Source organism: Protopterus annectens, chromosome 13.part0 (assembly GCF_019279795.1).
Source record: "Protopterus annectens isolate FY-2018-M chromosome 13.part0, PAN1.0, whole genome shotgun sequence".
Lineage (NCBI taxonomy): Eukaryota > Metazoa > Chordata > Ceratodontiformes > Protopteridae > Protopterus > Protopterus annectens.
Genome location: NC_056747.1, coordinates 768,787,646 through 768,806,677, shown reverse-complemented (window position 1 = coordinate 768,806,677; position 19,032 = coordinate 768,787,646). Strand labels below are relative to the sequence as shown.

General features: G+C 37.5%; 1 protein-coding gene across 1 annotated transcript in view; it reads left to right on the top strand.

Annotated features, from left to right (window-relative positions):
- Positions 1–2,192: 2,192 nt before the first annotated feature.
- SLC6A4 (solute carrier family 6 member 4) overlaps positions 2,193–19,032 on the top strand; it is a 726,628-nt gene continuing 709,788 nt past the window's right edge. Inside the window, exon 1 of the mRNA XM_044054475.1 lies at positions 2,193–2,384. The gene's annotated coding sequence lies outside the window, so the exon portion shown is untranslated. The remainder of the gene's footprint in view (positions 2,385–19,032) is intronic.

Here is a 19,032-nt window from a genome sequence, read left to right as displayed (position 1 = left end):
AAGTGGGCTTTCTAAGCTCTGAAATATTTAAGCAATAACCGCTGACGTGGTGTGGTATATTGAAGATTTAACCACAGTTGGCGTGGTTTAATCATGAGGCCGAAGCCCGAGTGATTAAACAAAGCCAATCATGGGTAAATCTTCAATATACCACAACCACAGAGTTGGTTATTGCTATAATACAATGACATTATTTAAGAAAAAAATACTTTTCTTAAATAATGTCTTTGTATAATGGCACATTACTGTTCTTCTGCCAGTGGTGGTATACTGCTTCCTTGTATTGATATTCTGTGCATGCGTATGGGACTTACTTTCCCACCCATACCAGTACATCAATGCTTTGAAACGGAAGCAATGGAGAAAGTCTCCGTTGCTCCGTTTTTTTTAATTTGCTTTCGGCTTTTTCCTGGTTAGGGGTCGCCACAGCGGAACTCAGGTCCACTCATGATTGGCAGTGGATTTTTACGGTGCCAATTTGCCAACCTGACACCCAACCTTCAACCGAAGGCATGCCCATGCACCTTACCTGCATGTCTTTAACGTCACTCGACTGCAGGGAGGACATGCAGACTCCACACAGAAGGCGCTTCAGCCGAGATTCGAATGGGAGAACCTCTTGCTGTGAGGTGACAATGTTAATTGCTGTACCACCAAAAAAAAAAAGTTTTGGACACTTTATACCAACAGAAAAAAGTTTGTGTGACCGGACCTTTTTTGTTGGTATATTGTGGGATTTACAATGGGCACACTGGCCAATCAGTGTGCACGTTTTGGAATATTAATGGGGGGGTCACTGTGTAATTCAGCCATAACCCATGGCTGTCTGTTGGTAATGCTTGGTTTACCTGCGGATGGCATGTGTTGGCTGACGAATCATACAATAAGCCAGTCATTACACACAATCAATCATGGGTTATAGCTATTATACACTTTTATAAATTTTAATAAAATCGTTTATTTGTTAAGCTTTTAACATTTTCTGTATGGCTACTTGTGTGTTCTTTCGCTTTAATTTTTTACAGCATTTATATTGTTTGTGTTCGAGTTTAACCATTTTATTTGATACAGATGTATTTTTATAATGATTAAGCTTCAGACTTCATACCCCATCCAAAAATGCATGCTAACACAAATCCCGTTATTCTAACAACCTTCTAAGTTTATAAGATAAATATCTAAAATATGTCCCTATTTTGGGGGCTTTGTTCAGATTTCTTGTGCTAATAGGTTGAGAGGTATGGTAATATGCAATTACCTTCTGCCATTCTGTGCGCATGGCAATGGGCAAGTGTTTCTTGCGAAAAAGCAGGAAAAAGAGCAACCGTCCTGATATTTTACGGTAAAAATATCTTCTGTTTCCTTTAATAATTTCACAACACTGTTTTGTATCTGAAACAGCTTAATATGCTGTGAAACAAACGAAACAACTCATATTCTACAATCGCGAGCTATTATTTTGGCAACAAAGTGTGTCCAGTCCTTTGCACTTTGCATAGTTTATTCTGCAAAATTTCACGTTTCCATAGAAAGTTATACTTTGGACATCTGAAAAGGTGACAGGTTTACTTGTCCCATTCCAGTATTTTGGTAACTCGTAGCTGGATAAACTTTTACTTTACCAGTCCCCGATCTTTGCGATGGAACAAGAAAAATGTCCACGCCTTTTAATGTATATTAACTCTACAACCAGGACCCAAATCTGCAACAAATTTCTAACATTTTAAAAGTAATGCGGTTCTGTAAGAAGGTTTAGTATAATCATCTCGTTGTCAGCGAAGAATTTTAAATTTTATGGAACATATCACACTAAGATACTGGTACTGTTTACATAACGGGTACCCCCCTCATACACACACCAACAAATCTCCAGCCATTATTTATCCTTATGTAACCTGGACTTAATCGAGTTTAAGTAAATGCAGATTTGAATTCATCTGCTCTTGTTGTTTCTAATTTTATTTTACCGATCTCTTTCATATCGCCTTCTAATAATAGTCATAGTTAAACAAAGCAATAGGATTTTAATAAAGGGATGTGACCCAGCCCTTTCCCTCCCTCCCAGGCATAAGCTGGTTCGAACTAGTGAAACACAAATATTATTTTCTTAAAAGTGACGCAAAGAAACCTTAAATTGCTCTTTGGCAGCGGATTATCTTGAAATCGGAGCATGTGAGGGACTAGAAGTACAAAACAGTGTAGCACTGTGCGGCGCTGTTCATTCAAGGCTGTGCGAGCGGTTGAGCTCAGCGGGGGGGCTTTAGGGCGAGACGAGGCTGTGGGGCTGTGGAGTGGAGCAGATCTGCCTGTGGACCACTCATCCGAGCACCGGCAGCAGGGCTTGAACCTTCGAACTTCCGGGAGCAGCTGGTGCATTAAACCAGGTAGGGATTATAAACAGGACTATTTTTTTTTAAGGATAAGGGAAGTTAAAGTTTATTGGGTGTTATTATTGCAGGCTGCTAAGGCTACATGGTGTTATATACTTTATAACCAGACATAAGTTGTGACATATGACTTTCTCACAACCTGTTATCTGAGCAGCAGATGCAGTATGAAGTTTTTTTTTTTTTTTGTATTTGTGGATAAGAAATGTTTTGTAGCTGGGTGAGGGGACGATGAAGCCACCGAGACCTCATAGGGGCAACAACCCTCACTGACATTGGAGCGGGGGGGGGGGGGGTTGTAGTGCTTCTCTAATGGGATAATAGTTCTTATTACTATTGTCTTCTCTGTACTCCTTGTTCCTGCAATTTTTAATTTAAAAAAACAGAGAATTTTGCCGGTTTGAAGCGCTTTACGCTTATGATTCTGCACGGGAAAGTTGGCACTTTAAACTTCTGAACTAATATTGCCTAAATTAGGATCGAATCTACAGTGTAGCTACCACTTTCCAATAAAAGACATCCCTTTAAAATAATTAAATGTTCACCCAGAGGCGTTAAAAATGCAGTTCAGGTGCTGTGTGTTCCAAAAACAGTTTCACACCTAGGTTTCCAAATTTAGACCCTTAGAACTTGGTTGAGCTTGCACCTCTCTTTCGGTTACCTGGTTCCATTCAGATTACCAAGCCTCTTAACCGTATATCATTATTAAGAAGGATCCTCCTTGATTAAAAAAAGTTCCACACTGAATGGGTCTATGATGTAGTGTTTGTTAAAATTTTATTAACAAATACTCATGTTAAATAATACTTGTACAGCTTTTTTTTCATACTATCAGTTAGTATGCGGTAGTCTTCGTATTTGAAGTTATTACCAAGTATTCTGCATTTTGCCAGTGTGTTCTACATTGTGAGATTTAGTGTTCTATATTTTGGTAGAAGGTTATGCCTATTACTAAAGTTTAGGTCAGATTTAGTGGTAAAGAACCTTGAAAATGTACTGGTGAAGGCTTTTGAAATGAATGATGAGATATGCAAGGGCAAGTGAGCACATTTTGTGTTTGATACTGAAGTGAACCTAGCCTCTGTAGACAAAGTGTAACATTCTGACCTCCCTTTAAAACAGAAAGAGGAGCATCTAAGTATGTCTTGTGGGACTCTAAGCAAGTGACTTAACCAAACAGTGCTGTTGGGTTCTATGTGAAACAGGGCATTTTCCCCAGTGAGTTTACCCAGTTAACAAATTAAAATATCTTGAGTTGTAAGTTGGAGTTGCACACTTTTGCTAGTAGTATTTATTTGCCTGCGCTCCCAGCACTAACAACAACCACTACCATCAAATACATGCATCAAGCATTATTTCCATTTTATTTGATTTTACTATTGATTTTTTCAGGATAAAGCAACCTCTAGTTTTCAGCTTGGTCTTGCATTTTAACTAGTTTGCTGACAAAGACCTCTAAAAGCAGTATACATACATGTGAATGTGCATGTGTGTTAGAAGGGTTTACCTCAGAAGTTCTAACAGTGCTGGGGTTAGAGATCATTAGATCCTGGAGCGCTTCTACTTTTAAAATACACTGTTACTGCATCCAAAAGGCTTTTCTGCACATGAAAGTTTTAGATTTATACTAAGGTGCACATGTTTTATTTAACAGTAATCATTTACAAACTAGAAATGTAAATACAAGCAGATATCCTAAAACATTTACAGAAAAAAAAATCCCCACTGCAATATACTTCTGTCACAAAAATGTTAAGAATTGCAAAGCTATTCATTAGCTGTGAACATTTCTGACACTGGGTATCCATCTGTTCTTCTCCTGTACTACTTAGGTGATTGAAGTGGGATCTGAATTTATGTCCAGCTAACATTATTCATTAGTTAGCAACTTCTTTGAATGCTGTAGCATAACAGAACCAGGAATAGTGTCCAAGTCCAGAAAATTGTGAAAAATTTTATGGAAAAGAAAATCATTCTATGTAAAAGAGTTTGAGAAGCTCTGGAAGAATAAAAATGAAACACCAGAAACGACTCTGAGAACTGGATTGTAAAAAACGTAAGAATGGGCTGCCAATCAGTTGTCTTTAGAGAATGGTCATGAGCAGTTACTGAACCCCTCTGAGCAGAGTCTTAGATTAGCAAAAGTTAATCAAACCATCAAATGAAAATTAAAAATGCTGGGATATACCATAGTAGTAAATACTGAAACGGGGGCGCTTCTTTTGACAATCATTTTAAATATTTCAGTGCTAAGAACAAATCACTAGTTCTATGCAAACAATCAAAACGATTTTTGTAAAGCAAAGAAATTTTGGCTCATAAATATGATAATATGCATTGGACTTTGTTACACAAATCCGCTTTTAACTGTATCCCAGGCTGAACCTTAAAATGGTCCACTCAAATCAGTGTTCCAGCTAGCTTGGCTTAACATATGTAAATACATACTCAAATAAATTCAATGGATGTAGTTTGCTCTGTAGGCGTACAGTCTGTGAAGTAAGCGTTACCACCCTAATGCCTTTCTATGGGGCTAGTATGTTTCCCAAGGTACTGGTGCATTTGATGACCTGATGATGTGATTAAAGTGTTTTGCATGGCACTACAATATCACTATACCTTCATAATCCATATAACTACCTAACGTCTGTATATGACACAGTGGTGCTATCTGTTTTTCAGGACATCCTGGTGCATTATCGGTGCATAAGTGTTTACTAAGCATGTAGTCGAGGAGATCTTTAAGGAGCCTAGCCCAAATTACTAATAGTCCCAAAGCACTGTCTGGGTAAGTGACTTGCCGAAAGTCACCCAGCAGGCAAATGAAGGCTGAGGGAATCAAACCCTGTTCCACACAAAGTAGCTCGTTAACAGCTTACAGCTTTACTTACTGCGAGACTGCATTTATATAAAGATATATATGGAGTTGCTTTATACCATCTCCATCAGTACCATGGGGCTGCATTCAGCTTTTCACTTGCAGAGTAATTACAGGCTCTCATTTGCTTATCCTTTTCTGCTTTCAGTGGTTCAGTTTGAAATACAGCCAAACATACATAGTTGCCTTCATGTGGGTGAATGAGAATTAAAGGAGGCTTGTCTGCTGTTCAGCAAGATTAACGTTGTTTTAAAGAGTGTTTTGCTGAGTTTAAGATTTAAGCACTTGTTTTTGTCTAGTTGAAACTTCAGGAGTAGGGGGAGGTGTCTTCATGCCATATAGGTGAAGTGTAAGTAGAACTGTAGACAAAAGAGCATCATTTAGTTCTTTAATTTTTTTCTATTCAGTCTGTGGCCTGTGTTGTGTGTATGCAGGATAAATGCTGTTCAAGCTGTATTTCCTCATATCAGTGCCCATATTATGTTGTCACTGTGATATGCACAGCACAGTCCACCTTGTCACCTGCAAAAATTGATTTGAAAGGATATTTCATCTAGATGAAAGTCTGACTGCATTTTCCTGTAGTTGAACCATGGGGGGGGGGGGGGGGGGTTGCAATTCAATGATGCATGGGTGAAACACTGCTGGAGCTGTAGACAGGCCAGCAATATTTTGCCTTTTAGTTTTCTCTAATTTGGTCTGCACCCTAGTGTTCAGGGCATATTTTCAAATGTTAGTGGCCACGTAATCTTGTGACTGTGATAAATATATATATATATATATAGTTCCAGTCAGGTTTGTCCTATGTGTATGCACGTAATAAGTAGCACTTGTAATTCTTGAAACTTCAGCTTCCTGACCGAGAATGATTCCCTCTGCAGTGCTCAGTAATCTGTCTCTAAGTGACCAGGCTTGTAACAAAGTCTAACTCACCAACATCATGACCACCAGCTCTAAAACTGTGTAAATCTCTGTCATTTGTTTTTTTATGTTTTTAAAATCTGTTATCATTTATGTAATTACAGGCTACAGAAGATACAATAGGAACTAACTCACTTTAACTTTATAGTTACATGAAAAGTCCTTTTAGTCATTTTGTTTAAGGTTTATTTCCTACAATATACAACATTACTTGTTCAGGTATCAGTCCAGTACTGATGTTAGTTCTGAGTCTTGTAATTTTGAGCTAAGAAACCTAGTTTACTTTCAATTACTCATTGTAAGCAAATAATGTAGTCCAACTTCTGCCTTTGTGTTAGGCTTTTCACTTGTGTCAGTATCTCTTCTCTGACTTTTAGACTAACCATGGATGAGTATATTTCTTTTTGACCACAGCAGGCAGAAGACTGAAATGAGTTAAATGCCTTAATGTTAATTTTTTAAACATTTTATCTCTGGTAATTTGTGTTTAAATATTTATATGTAGACTATAACTAGATAAAACAGTATGATACATTATGTTTTATAACTGTGACCACACCCTGATTTCACTTTGACTTTAATACGGTTTTAGAACTAGATGTATAAGAACTGGCTTGCCCCATATTAGTGGATGAGAGAAATGCATATATGGTTGAAAAATGGGCAAGAAGTTAGGAGAACACTTTGGACTAAGGGAAAATCTGAAAGGCACTGGGGAAAATAAGGGAGTTGGATGAGTGTTTCTTCAAATAATTTAAGCTGTCAGTCCTGAAGTCACTTTTGAAATTATTTTTGAAAGGGTTATTGGTTTAACTTCTTGTTGAAGGTAAGGTAGAAATGAAGTGGATTAGCATTATGATATAATCTGAGAATGTCTTCTTGTGATGGGTAACTGGTATAATTTTCAAATGTATTCATAGGCATTTTCTGGATAAAGCTGTTATTTTGGACTCGGTGATAATGTTGTTTGGCACATTCCCAGCAGGGTTATCCACAGTGGTTAAAGCCAGAAGTTGCTAATTTCAAACATCCATAGGAGCTAGTGGATTAACTGTGATTGTTTTGTTTTCTTTTATTTAGTTTGCATACCGGGGTAGTACACTGATCACTACAGAACAATTACAGGCACAGCCTGGTTATTATTATATGTAAGGATAGCAGGCTATATCCACTGTGTGAGATGCAGAAGAAGAGTGCTAGAAGCCGAATAAAAGTAAAAAGTTGGAGAAATTATTTTGTTGGGATTTAATGATCCTTCTCTAGCATGACTGTTAAACTACCTAGAACTAAGGAGAGGAGACTAGTAGGTATATGTGCTAGTCTGGTCATAGAGAACTGATGGTACTGTGGAGCACAGCTTTGTAGATTTATTCTGTTAAAGGTTCATGTATTATTTCAAGTATAGTGATTTACTCAACCTGAAAGAACAAGCAGCTGTGTTTGTTTTGTAATTGTACATATGTGAATTGTTTGTGCATTTAAATTTTTCTTTGCAATAAAAATGATATACTAGCAGTGTAACAGTCCTGGGCTGTGACTGCAAATGGTTATTTGAACAAGGTCACCTACCTGGTTAACAAATAAACAACAAGTTAGCAATACAAATGCAACTGCTTTAAATCATAAGTGAATGACTCCATGTGTCTGTTTATGTGTGCATGTTGTGAGTAGCAAAGTGCACCACCAGTGCACACAATCCAACATGCAATGATAAAGCAAATTGCTGTATTACTTCTAAATAGCTACTGCTAGTGATCAGAGTATAATAAACTTTCCTTATGGTAAAAGTTAGAACTGGTAAGGTGTATTACAGACTTTCATTAGATCTGTGATTAAATCACTTTTAAGGGCACTTTGTGATTAGATAAAGTGATAGATTACTTGAAAAGAAGCAACAGAATTCATGTGTGTCTGTGCATGTACAAAATATGTGTGCTTGTGCATGTATGCCTACATGTCTTGAGTACTTTTGGTTAATTATACCAGAAGAAGAGTAGTTGCTGATAAAAACCTGTTTGAGAGAGCAAACTTAAACAGTCCGTCCTATTTAAGTACAGAAAATTAAAGCATTTTGTAAAATATTTCTTAAACACAAAATTGTCAGCACTCCACAAACAATTATCTGTAGTCAGACAAGATGTTTACTGTAATGTTTTTTGGCAAATATTTCCTATTCTACTGAGTATGTACTCTTAAATGTTAAACACATCTGTTATCAGCTTTCATTTTAGTTGTTCCTTCTGAAAAAAAAAAAAGTTGAAAAAGAGTTACAGTTACTGAAGCAAAGCATAAACACCAGAGAACTGAGATACAGACTTAAGGTCAAAGTCACTAAGTACATTACTGACACAGAATACAATAGCCAGAGTGGACAGAACACATACCGAATACTATTTTAAGGCTATTGTAGGTGAAGGCCTTCAGACCTTTTGAATGAGAAATAGCATCAAATTCCTTGCTCACTTTCCTACCAAATAATATTTAGGAAATGAACAAACTGCTCCACAGCAACATGCACACATATTTATACTGTAATAGTTTTAAAGCACTCTTTTTGACCTCCTGAATGACAGCCAAGTTTATACCTGAATTTCTGAAACTGTGATCAGTAGATTGAAAACAGATAGCAGATATTTGTATGAAAAGATCCTCACTCGAAACACATAGACATCATTGTCCACACCCCCTGCTTCTTATTATAATCAGGTCTGAGGCTGTTATTACTTGAATAATGAACAAATACTTATTTTACACACACACACACACACACACACACACACACACACACACACACACACACACACACACACACACAGTGTAATTTGATATTCTCCTTTCTTCAGTGAATTAATAGAAAACATCATTTTTGAAAAAACAGCGCCTGAATTTGTATGATTCAAGCATTTGTGTGTTGACAAAAGAAATGATTCTGTTATTTATTTTTCTGGCTTGGTTGTTGTTTTAGTAGCTGACAAATCAGATCTTTGGATCTCTTTTGCGAATGCACTGCTGATTATAACAAAGCATGGTAACAATGAACTTGCTTGTAGGTCATAAAAGCAAACTCTGATCCAAAGTAAAAACAAGCAAGGCTAATCTTTATATACAGTATCGGCCACATTCAGTCATATCATCTGTTTGTCTTATCGTACCTCAGCTGTTATATTTATGCAGTGAATTATGTTATTAATTATATATGAGTTTCAACAGTATAACTAGTAGAATATTATTAAACTGTAATAACATTAGGAACCCATATCAAATTTTGGAAAGAAATAGAGAGTCACTTCAGTAATCATTAAGTTTATTCTGTCTTTTCAGCACAGTCATTCTTTATGCTAATGCAACACTGTAACAGATATACTTTTGTCAGTTCAAACTCACTACTTTGCATTAAGATCTATTCTAGATACTTCATCCGGCACGCCTTACCTAGTAACTGGGATTTTTTTAAGTAAGTAACTCACAAAAATGCAAACAAAATATATACAAACACACACACACACACACACACACACACACACACACACACACACACACACACACACACACACACACACACACACTGTCATGTAGTCTCTGCCTTAAACAAACCATATATTTTTCATATCCATACTAAGCATCTGTCATGCATTCGTTATTTACTGTTATGGGATGAATGCATATAAAGTTAAGTATGCCTTTATTAAAAGTTTCAGTATCCTGTAAGCCCATCAAGTACAACCCCAGAAATTAAAGGGAACACACACTCAGCTATGACACTTTAATCAAGTAACTGTGTTTTGAATAAAGATATTTTATTAAACCAAACTGCACATCTTAAATTATAAAATGTTTTTATCTTGAAGGTCAAATTACTAGTTATGTTTTATATACATTTGTACTGTCACACTTAACAATGAATGCATGTCAGATGCTTAGTGTAATATATATATATATATATATATATGTATATACACACACACATACACGTGTGCGTGTGTGTGTGCATATGCTTTTGTGTGTACTGAAAAATGTGTAAATGGTAGAACACTGATGTCCTTAACTTTGATGCAAAATAACTGAAAAACAAAAATTAACAGTCAACAGCGCATGCTCCCAGACATAAACTCGGAGCATACAACTAAAAAACCTCCACCCCTGCTACTTAAATATTTGAATTGTGGGATTGCACAATACCTGGGAAAGGGCATATTCCCCAACCCTGGTATTGTAATGATCTTGCACAACTGTCAGTCAGCTGTTTTGTCAATCAATTTGTGTCAACCAACATCTGTCAAGTATACCAACAGTTGACTTAAGCAATGCATCCCATGTATATTATCTCTCTCTCTCTCTCTCTCTCACACACACACACACACACACACACACACACACACACACTCTCTCTCTCTCTCAATATATATAGATATAGATATACACACACACACACACACACACACACACACACACACACACACACACACACATATATATCATGTGCTTGGTTTACCAGTTATGTGTTTAGTTAGTATAAATATTTTTTCTTCTGTTTTTATGTGACCTTGGAATTAGTGTATATATAAATTTGGAAGGGGGCTGAATCCCCTATGCTGGGATGTAAGTCCCCATGTATGCTTTTTTCTTTTAATCTTAACTTTTAAGTTGGTTTTAGCATATCAGGGAGATTGCTCTGCTATGCACTTCCTGTCAAACAGAGCACGTCATTGGTTCTCTTCAAACATAGTCTAGACAATTGGATAGGCAACTGTAATTTCACCCTGGGGGTTCCACCTGTGTCCCACTTGGACAGGGGCAATAGGTGCTGATTGTGGAAATATGGGTAGAACTTGGCTAGGGTTGTAAGGGCCCTAGGGTCATTAGCCTAGTAACTTCCTATGATCCTGTATTCAGGATGTAAACGTTTCTTAGCTAAGTCAGATTAGTTGTAAGTGCTTCCTGATGATGGTCGCTGCACCAGCTGTATGGACTCATTTTCCAGTAACAACAGCACAATGTAGCATGCTAAGGGTGGCGCATTCAAGAGGTGCCATGTTTCCGATGAGATATTAAACCAATGTCCCAGCTTCCTGAGTTTAGCATAGTTCTCAAGGATAAAAAAGATCTCATAGCATTTACCAAAAAAGAGTAGAGGTATTTCCTTTGTGTCCTGGCCACATTTTCACTGACAAACATTTAATTTGTTCATACAGCAGAAGAGCTTTGTTGATGTGCTTCAGTGGGTGAATCATCCTTTAAAAAAGCCATTAGACTGAGGTCCCATCTGCTTGAGTTGGTGGCAGCACAGATGGATGGAAAGGATGTTTATGAAAAAGAGTAGTGGAAGGTCACTGGTGTCCTGGCCAAATTTTCTCTACTCAGTATGAATATCACCAAGACCACTGGCCTAGTGGGACTAATCCAGTCCAGAAAGTGTAAATAAATAAAAAAAAATAAGTGCAGCTAGTAAAAACTGTGAGCTACCACATGCATGGGTTTACATCAGCAGGCTTATTCAACATGAAACATCATAGTGCCAAACTACTCGGAGTGATGTTTCGAATGTTAGTTTGCTTACATATTTCAAACAACATCTGCCATTTCCAAAACTGTACACTTTTCAGACCCATTATTTAGACATAGCCAGGAGTTGCCATCAAGACTGCAGTGGTTTCTTTGCATCTTTTCTGGTAACAAATATAACCTGAAAATGAGAATTTCCTAGTTTTCATGATTGTGACATTTGGCTAGTAGCAGAGCTTTGTAAGACCATGATTTTACTAAAATTTCTTTTTACATGCTCTTTTATTGTGGGGGATACCACTACAAATACCTCTCAACTGTACATATTCCCACAGAATGTCCAGAGTTTTTTGCCTCATATTTTTGGTCTGTTCCTCCTAAAATTTTGGTTTTCTGGCAAATCATTGGCAAAGTATTGAGAATTGAAGTAAAAAAATAATGACAAGCATTTGAGTTTCAGACTTCATACCCTTTAGAAAATGCATACTGGTGTAAAACCTGTTATTTTATCAACTTTCTATGTTTGTAAGAGCTGTATTTAAAAATAGTCCCTATTTTAGGCCTTTGTCCCCCCATTATTTATGGCTTTGTCCAGATTTCTAAGAGATTGAGAGGTATGGACTAATTATGTTTTCTGTGTATGATATCATATGTTATAATATAGTAAAAACTATGACTCTAATGTATTAATAATTGCACAGGAAAGGAAAACACTGACCCTTGTCTGGGGATTGACCACAGCACCTCCACATTCCCTGTAGTTATCACTGTCACTGGATCAACAAGGTGTCTATAGACAAATAGTCACCTGGTTTTCCATATGAGCAGTTTCTCCTTTCAACTAGGAAACTGCCGTGACAGTGGTTTTGGAATATGCAAGCATCCAGTGCAGTACAAGCAATTAATCTAGTAGTATATTAACAACTGAAGAGGAAAGGGAAACACTGACTCTTGTGTAGGGACTGAAGCCAGTATTCCATGCAGTTGTCACATTGTTAAACATTTTTCCCATTCAGTTACTGATACAATAGTATGTTAATGATTTCAATGTTGTTGTTGTCTTTCGGCTTTTCCCAGTTAGGGGTCGTCACAGCGGAACTCTGGTCCGCTAATGATTGGCAGTAGATTTTCACGAACGCCGAGGTGCTAGCTTGACATTCAACCTTCAACGAAGGCACGCCCATTTACGCATCTCTTTCGAACACCTACCCAACCGCGGGGAGGACATGCAGACTCTACACAGAAGGCACTCCCCACACTCCAGCCGAGAATTGAACGGGAGAACCTTTTGCTGTGAGGCAACAACACTACCGCTGCACCACCATGGTAATATGTTAATGATTTCAATGACATCAGCTTATTCAGTAATGCCAGCAGATGAATACTGATAACTTGATTTCCACAAACAATGAATTTCTACCAATGTGGTACACTGAAACAAGAGAAAACAACAAATTGACACTGCAAACTGAATAAAATAAGCCACAAAACAAAATAAGTCACAGTAATAACTTTAGAAAAGGTAAACATATACTTAGATGCCAGTTATGATACAAGCCATTTTTGTTGTGCATGGAGCTCTGGCTATGCCCCAGCTGACCTGACTTTGACTAATAGCCTGGCAGTGAAGGAGCCTTCAGGGAATGATGGGATTGAGCGAGGAGCCAATTTTAGCATCCCAATCAGAGAGGGAGGGAGGGAGGTAAAAGGGTCTTAGACACTATGTGAATGTCATCTGAGGGAGAGACCAGATTGTGCAAAAGCAGGGGGAAAATTGTGCCTTTTGACATACCCAGCCAATTTAGCAGAACTTTTGCTGTAGCTGGTTATGTTGTGTGCATGTAAAAGCAAACACACCTTATTGCTGAGGTCATTAGGGTTAGGAAATAAAACACCCCAGCTGCTCAAATGCTGGCATAATAAAACCCACTGCTGTCTGTGTCTTGCCTTAGCTACACTACAAAAGTGGAAAGAAACATGCCAGTTGTATATGCAGAGGGGCTGATAGTCAGTCAGTAGTGTAAAAAAATATAGTAAAAAATAAATAATGATGCAATCTTAAGTTTCCAAACTGCATACTGCACATTAAAAAAAGAAGTATGATGTCTTAACAAAGAGTACAACTGCTATGCACACAGTCTTAAAATATGTCCATGCTACAGTATTGCTGTTGTCATTCCAGTACGTAAAGGTAAACTGCTAATTTCACACTATGAGTGCACTTCCAGACTAGTAAAATAAGTCTTTTGGCTTTTCCCGGTTAGGGGTCGCCACAGCAGAACTCCGGTCTGCTAATGATTGGCAGTAGATGTTTACAGTGCCAAGGTACCAGCCTGATGCAGGGAGGACATGCAGACTCCACACAGAAGGCGCTCCAGCTGAGAATCGAATGGGAGAACCTTTTGCTGTGAGGCGACAATGCTACTGCTGTACCACCGCGGCCTTAGTGTACTTCCAGACTCAAACTAGAAATACTATTGTGTCCAAGTTCGCTGGTAAAATATATAAGGGAAATAGTCAAAAGTAAATGCAGACACGGAAACATTAAAATAAGTAACATATGCCCAGTTCCATAGTGTAGAGGAAAACAACCATTATGGTAACTTTGCTAAATGCTAGACATCTCAACAATGAGTGATTTAGAAGCTCTTCTGTATTTAAAGGATGCTGATATCTGTGCCATTAATGAAATTTGATTTAAAGATTTAAAATGCTCATCACAAATTCCAGGGTGCAGTTCCTTTTATTGTTGGAGGTCCAATGGAAAAGGTAAAGGATAGTTGTAAGCCAGTTCTTAAAAATCCAAAGAAAACAGTGCGCTACTAGAAATGACTGGTACAATAGTAAATATCAGTGGTATTAAGTATAACAATGTGGGCCTTACCATCCTTGTCCACTGCAAAGCTGGCTATTTCCTAACTAAACTTTGTGATATAAAATGAATTAAAGTACATTTGCTATGGGAGATTTCAACTGCACATACACTGATAGGATAAACTACTCAACAACAAATAAATGTATATAAACATTAGTCAACAATATAAATCAATGCAGTTTGGAATAATCAGTAAAAAATATACAACTAGAGGTATTAATATCCTGGATCTCATACTGAAGAGACCTAGGATCTTTTTGTTTCCTATCCATGGTTATACCCTCTGTAATTAACATCTCTCATAGTATTATTATTTTTAATCTAAGGATAAACTCAGACTTACTTAGTAAAAAAAATATTCTTCCTGTACTTTTCCTGTGGAACCATGAAGCAAAACATGACAGACTTTTGAAAACAGACTAGGATACCATTCTGAGTAACCCAAATGAATCTGCTCATGACACTGTCAATGGGTTCTATCAAAATGTTAACTTCTGCATTCATAAATATATACTTCCAATTCACAGGTCTGCAGAAAAATGAAACAAAAACCTTTTAGTGGAATCACAAAATTAGTAAGACATGCAACAGCGAAAAGATGAAATGAGGTTTCAAAAATGATTATGGTCATTTGAAAAACCTAGACTAAATAAGTCAAAGTCAAAGTAAACTTTATTGTCATTTAGACGCACACACGAGTGCAGACTAAATAAATTTCATTGCTCTGAGCTCAATGTGCAGACCAAAAACATAAAAAAAAAAAAAATATATATATATATATATATATATATATATATATATATATATATATATGTAAAACAATATACATATAAAACAGAACTACAGATTCTATATATGACATTAACATTGACACAAAAACAGAACTACAGACTCTATATATGACATCAATGTTGACACAACACCAGGGCATGATTACCATTTTTGTATGTCTATCTATAGCAGCACTTAATATTTCACAGTAGATATTGCACTTAAGAGGCTGTAACTAGTAGTAGACTAGGAACCGTTTTGTCCCTTGCCATGGAATGTAGTTTGTATTTCAAGTTATTGCACAAAAAGTAATAAGCATTCAGTGAACTATTGCACAAGTAAGAGAACCTTGTATTGAGTTATTGCACTTTAAGAAAAAAATATTTCCTTCAGCCTGTGTGGCCACTGACTAATGGACTTGTTGGCTTGCCTTGCTACTCAAGTTTAGCAGTCTGATGGCCTGAGGTAAGAAGCTGTTTCTGAATCTAGTCGTTTTGCAACATATGCTTCTCTAGTGCTTGCCTGAAGACAAGCAGGAGAACAGTCCCTGAGCCGGGTGGGTTCGGTCTTTGTACGGTGTCTCAGAAGAGCCACAAAGATTGTTAGAGTGCAGATCCTGTATAGATGGAAGCGTGGACCTCGTTATTCTCTCTGCCACTTTCACCACCCTTTGAAGGGCCTCACAATCCATGTCCCATTGAACTGGACAACATATCTGGTGGTTTCTTATACATGATCAAGAAGAATCTACTCAAACTATTTTTTTAAACAAGAAACATGTTTATTAAATTATCACATATGACATAGGTAATCTTACATTTATGTAAATGAAAACAAACCATCCTGACACAGTTCTAGTTGCAAACATTATACATTACAAACCACATTGACACAATTGTAGTTGCAAACATTATACATCATGTATAATCTATCTAGCCATTGTCAGTCAAACATTACATAGCTAATTCAGATCCTGCCTTCTTTTAAATCTCGTTCCTCCTCTGCATGTATTTTTCCCACAATTCCCATTTTTTCCTACATAATATGCTCCTACCTTTTTCTATAGATCCCAATTCCTGTTGTTTTGTCTCTGTTACTATATTTACTGCTTCTAGTAAAGTTGGTTTAGACTTTGATTTCCATTTTCTAGTAACTGCTTTTTTGGCAGCCACCATAATTAAACTCAGCAAGGGATTACTATGTCTAGACAATTCCAAGTTTGTATCATAGCTCAAAAAAAAAATTTCCTTAGTTACACTAATTTGCTCATGCGGTATCTCTGACAAAACATTTTTTGGGAGTGTCATGAGTTGGCAGACTTTAAAGATTCCCTGCAGACTATGTTCCGTGTTACCTCTTTCTTCCCCATCACACTTCCAACATTTGCTCACTACCTGAGGAAAAATTCTTTGGAGTCTACTTGGGGTATAAAAATACCTATTTAAACACTTCCAAGCAAAGATCTTAAATCTTCTAGACTTTGTTGCATATTTGGGAGACATACATACAGTATATGCCCCCATTGTTTCTTTGTGAATTGTTTATCCAGTCTCTCTTCTCAATCCTTTCTAATCTCCTCTGATTTGTATAGTTATCATGCAATATGTTATATGCTCTACTAACTGTTCCTTTTTTAATGGCAGTTTCTGCTCTAGATTCTACTAGACCTCTACCAGTGCTGGTCTTTTATTTAGGGCACCTCTATTTATTTATTTTTGTCTATACTCTGATATCAATCCTTGATAGGGAAGGCAATCTCTAACCTGCAGTCCAAATAAATTCTTGGCATATTTCCATTTTATTACCTTTCCCTCTCAGTGTATTTGCTCCCAGTATCTTGGTTCCTTTGCCAGTTTTCTCCAATAAATTCCAGCCCCCTCTTGCCTATTGTCTGTATCCCTAATTGCAGTCATCTCTATCGGCAGAATCTCTTTTCTTCATTCCCGTGTTGGCTTAGTTCTTAGAATACTTCCTGCTAGTTCATGAATATTTATTTATTTTATTTAACATTTGTTTACCAGGAGAGTCTGACTTGGAACAAAGCCAATTTTCAGCTGAGGCCCGGGGAAAAATGCTCCAGATGCATGTCTTTGTAACATAGGAAGAAACCGGAGTACCCGAAAGAAACCCACACAAATGCAGGGAAATCATGCAGACTCCACACAGAAGGCACTCCAGCCAAGATTCGAACCAGAGAACCTCTTGCTATGAGGCAACAATGCTATTGCTGCACCACTGCACCGTCCTCCATATAATATTCTGTTTTATTATTGTTATTTTCCTTAAAGGTGTGTATCCAAAACCCCAGTCCCCCCATTTCCCAAGCCCCCCTCCGTTTCACCACCATCTCTTTTGACCTTGAACTATAATTCTCTGCTTGCGCTATACATAGGAGCCTTAACTGTATTGCTCTGAAATACCCCATCAAATTGGGTAATCCCAGTCTGCCTTGTTCTGTTGCAAGAATCAGCCTATCACACTTGACTGTCACTGTTTTCTCCTCCCAGACAAAAACCTTCAGCTCTTTATCAACTGTCATCCCCAACTTCTCCTCTTGTTGGCAAAAACATGCCTGACCTGTGTATAATACCAAAACGACTAAAACACTTTAACTGTTTGTATCTTACTATCAATATCTATATAACAGAGGTTCCATTTTCTCAGTTTTTGTATTATCTTTTGTTTAGTCTCTTCCACATGTCCTTAGTTGCCACACCAGAATCATCCTCAGTGCATACTCCTAAATACTTCATTTTATCCTATCCCCATAAATATGGATATTTCTGAACCATTTTATGTGTGGGTACATAATGTACCGCTATTGCCTTTGTTTTAGCTTCATTAATTTTGTACCCTGAAAAGATATGAAACTGTCTCAAAATGTTCCACAACACTGGTTCATAGGTGTGTACTAGGCTAATGGCCCTGAGGCCTTTACAAGCCTAGCCATCAGATTACCCTGGGATCATGCCACCTGACCTTAGTTCTCAGTGCCTCTGTCAAGTAGAGCCACTGAAGTTATCCCCGTGGTGAATTTTCTATTTCCCATTCACTCATCAAGATTTCTTTTGAAGAGGGTCAGCGAGGTGCTCTGCTTGACATGTATGGGAAGTCTATTCCATAGCACAGGCAGTCTCTGGGTTATAAACCTGTCCCTCCAGTATGTTCTGTTGATTGTGGTAATGAGGTTGAGGTCTCTGGAGCATGTGGTGTGGAGGGATTGCGATTTATTTAGATGTAGCATTTCTAACAGAGCTGGATCTGACATGGCTTTGTAAGTCAAGCAGAGATCACCTCTAAGTAGGCGATATGAGACAGAGAATAGTTGGAGTTTTTTGAGTCTGTCCATATAGGACAAGTGTTTAAGGCCTAGGATCCTCTTTATGAGATACTTTTGTGGCATCTCCAGTTGTTGCAGGTGTCCAGTGAGATGCATGCCAAATGGGGCATTGTACTCTATGATTGGCCTAATGAGGGAAGAGTAGAGGGAGAAAAATACCTCTTTCTTCCTGGATGCAAAACCCTTAGTAATGAGATGTGACACATAAAAGGACTTTCTGAGCACAGTGGCAATGTGGTGATCAAAAGAGAGATTGCTGTCAACCTGTATTCCCAGATCTCTTATAATGCCTTCTGTGTTCAGTGGATTACCATCAATGTGGTAATTCATGGGAACCGGGTTTTTCCCAAAGGGAATG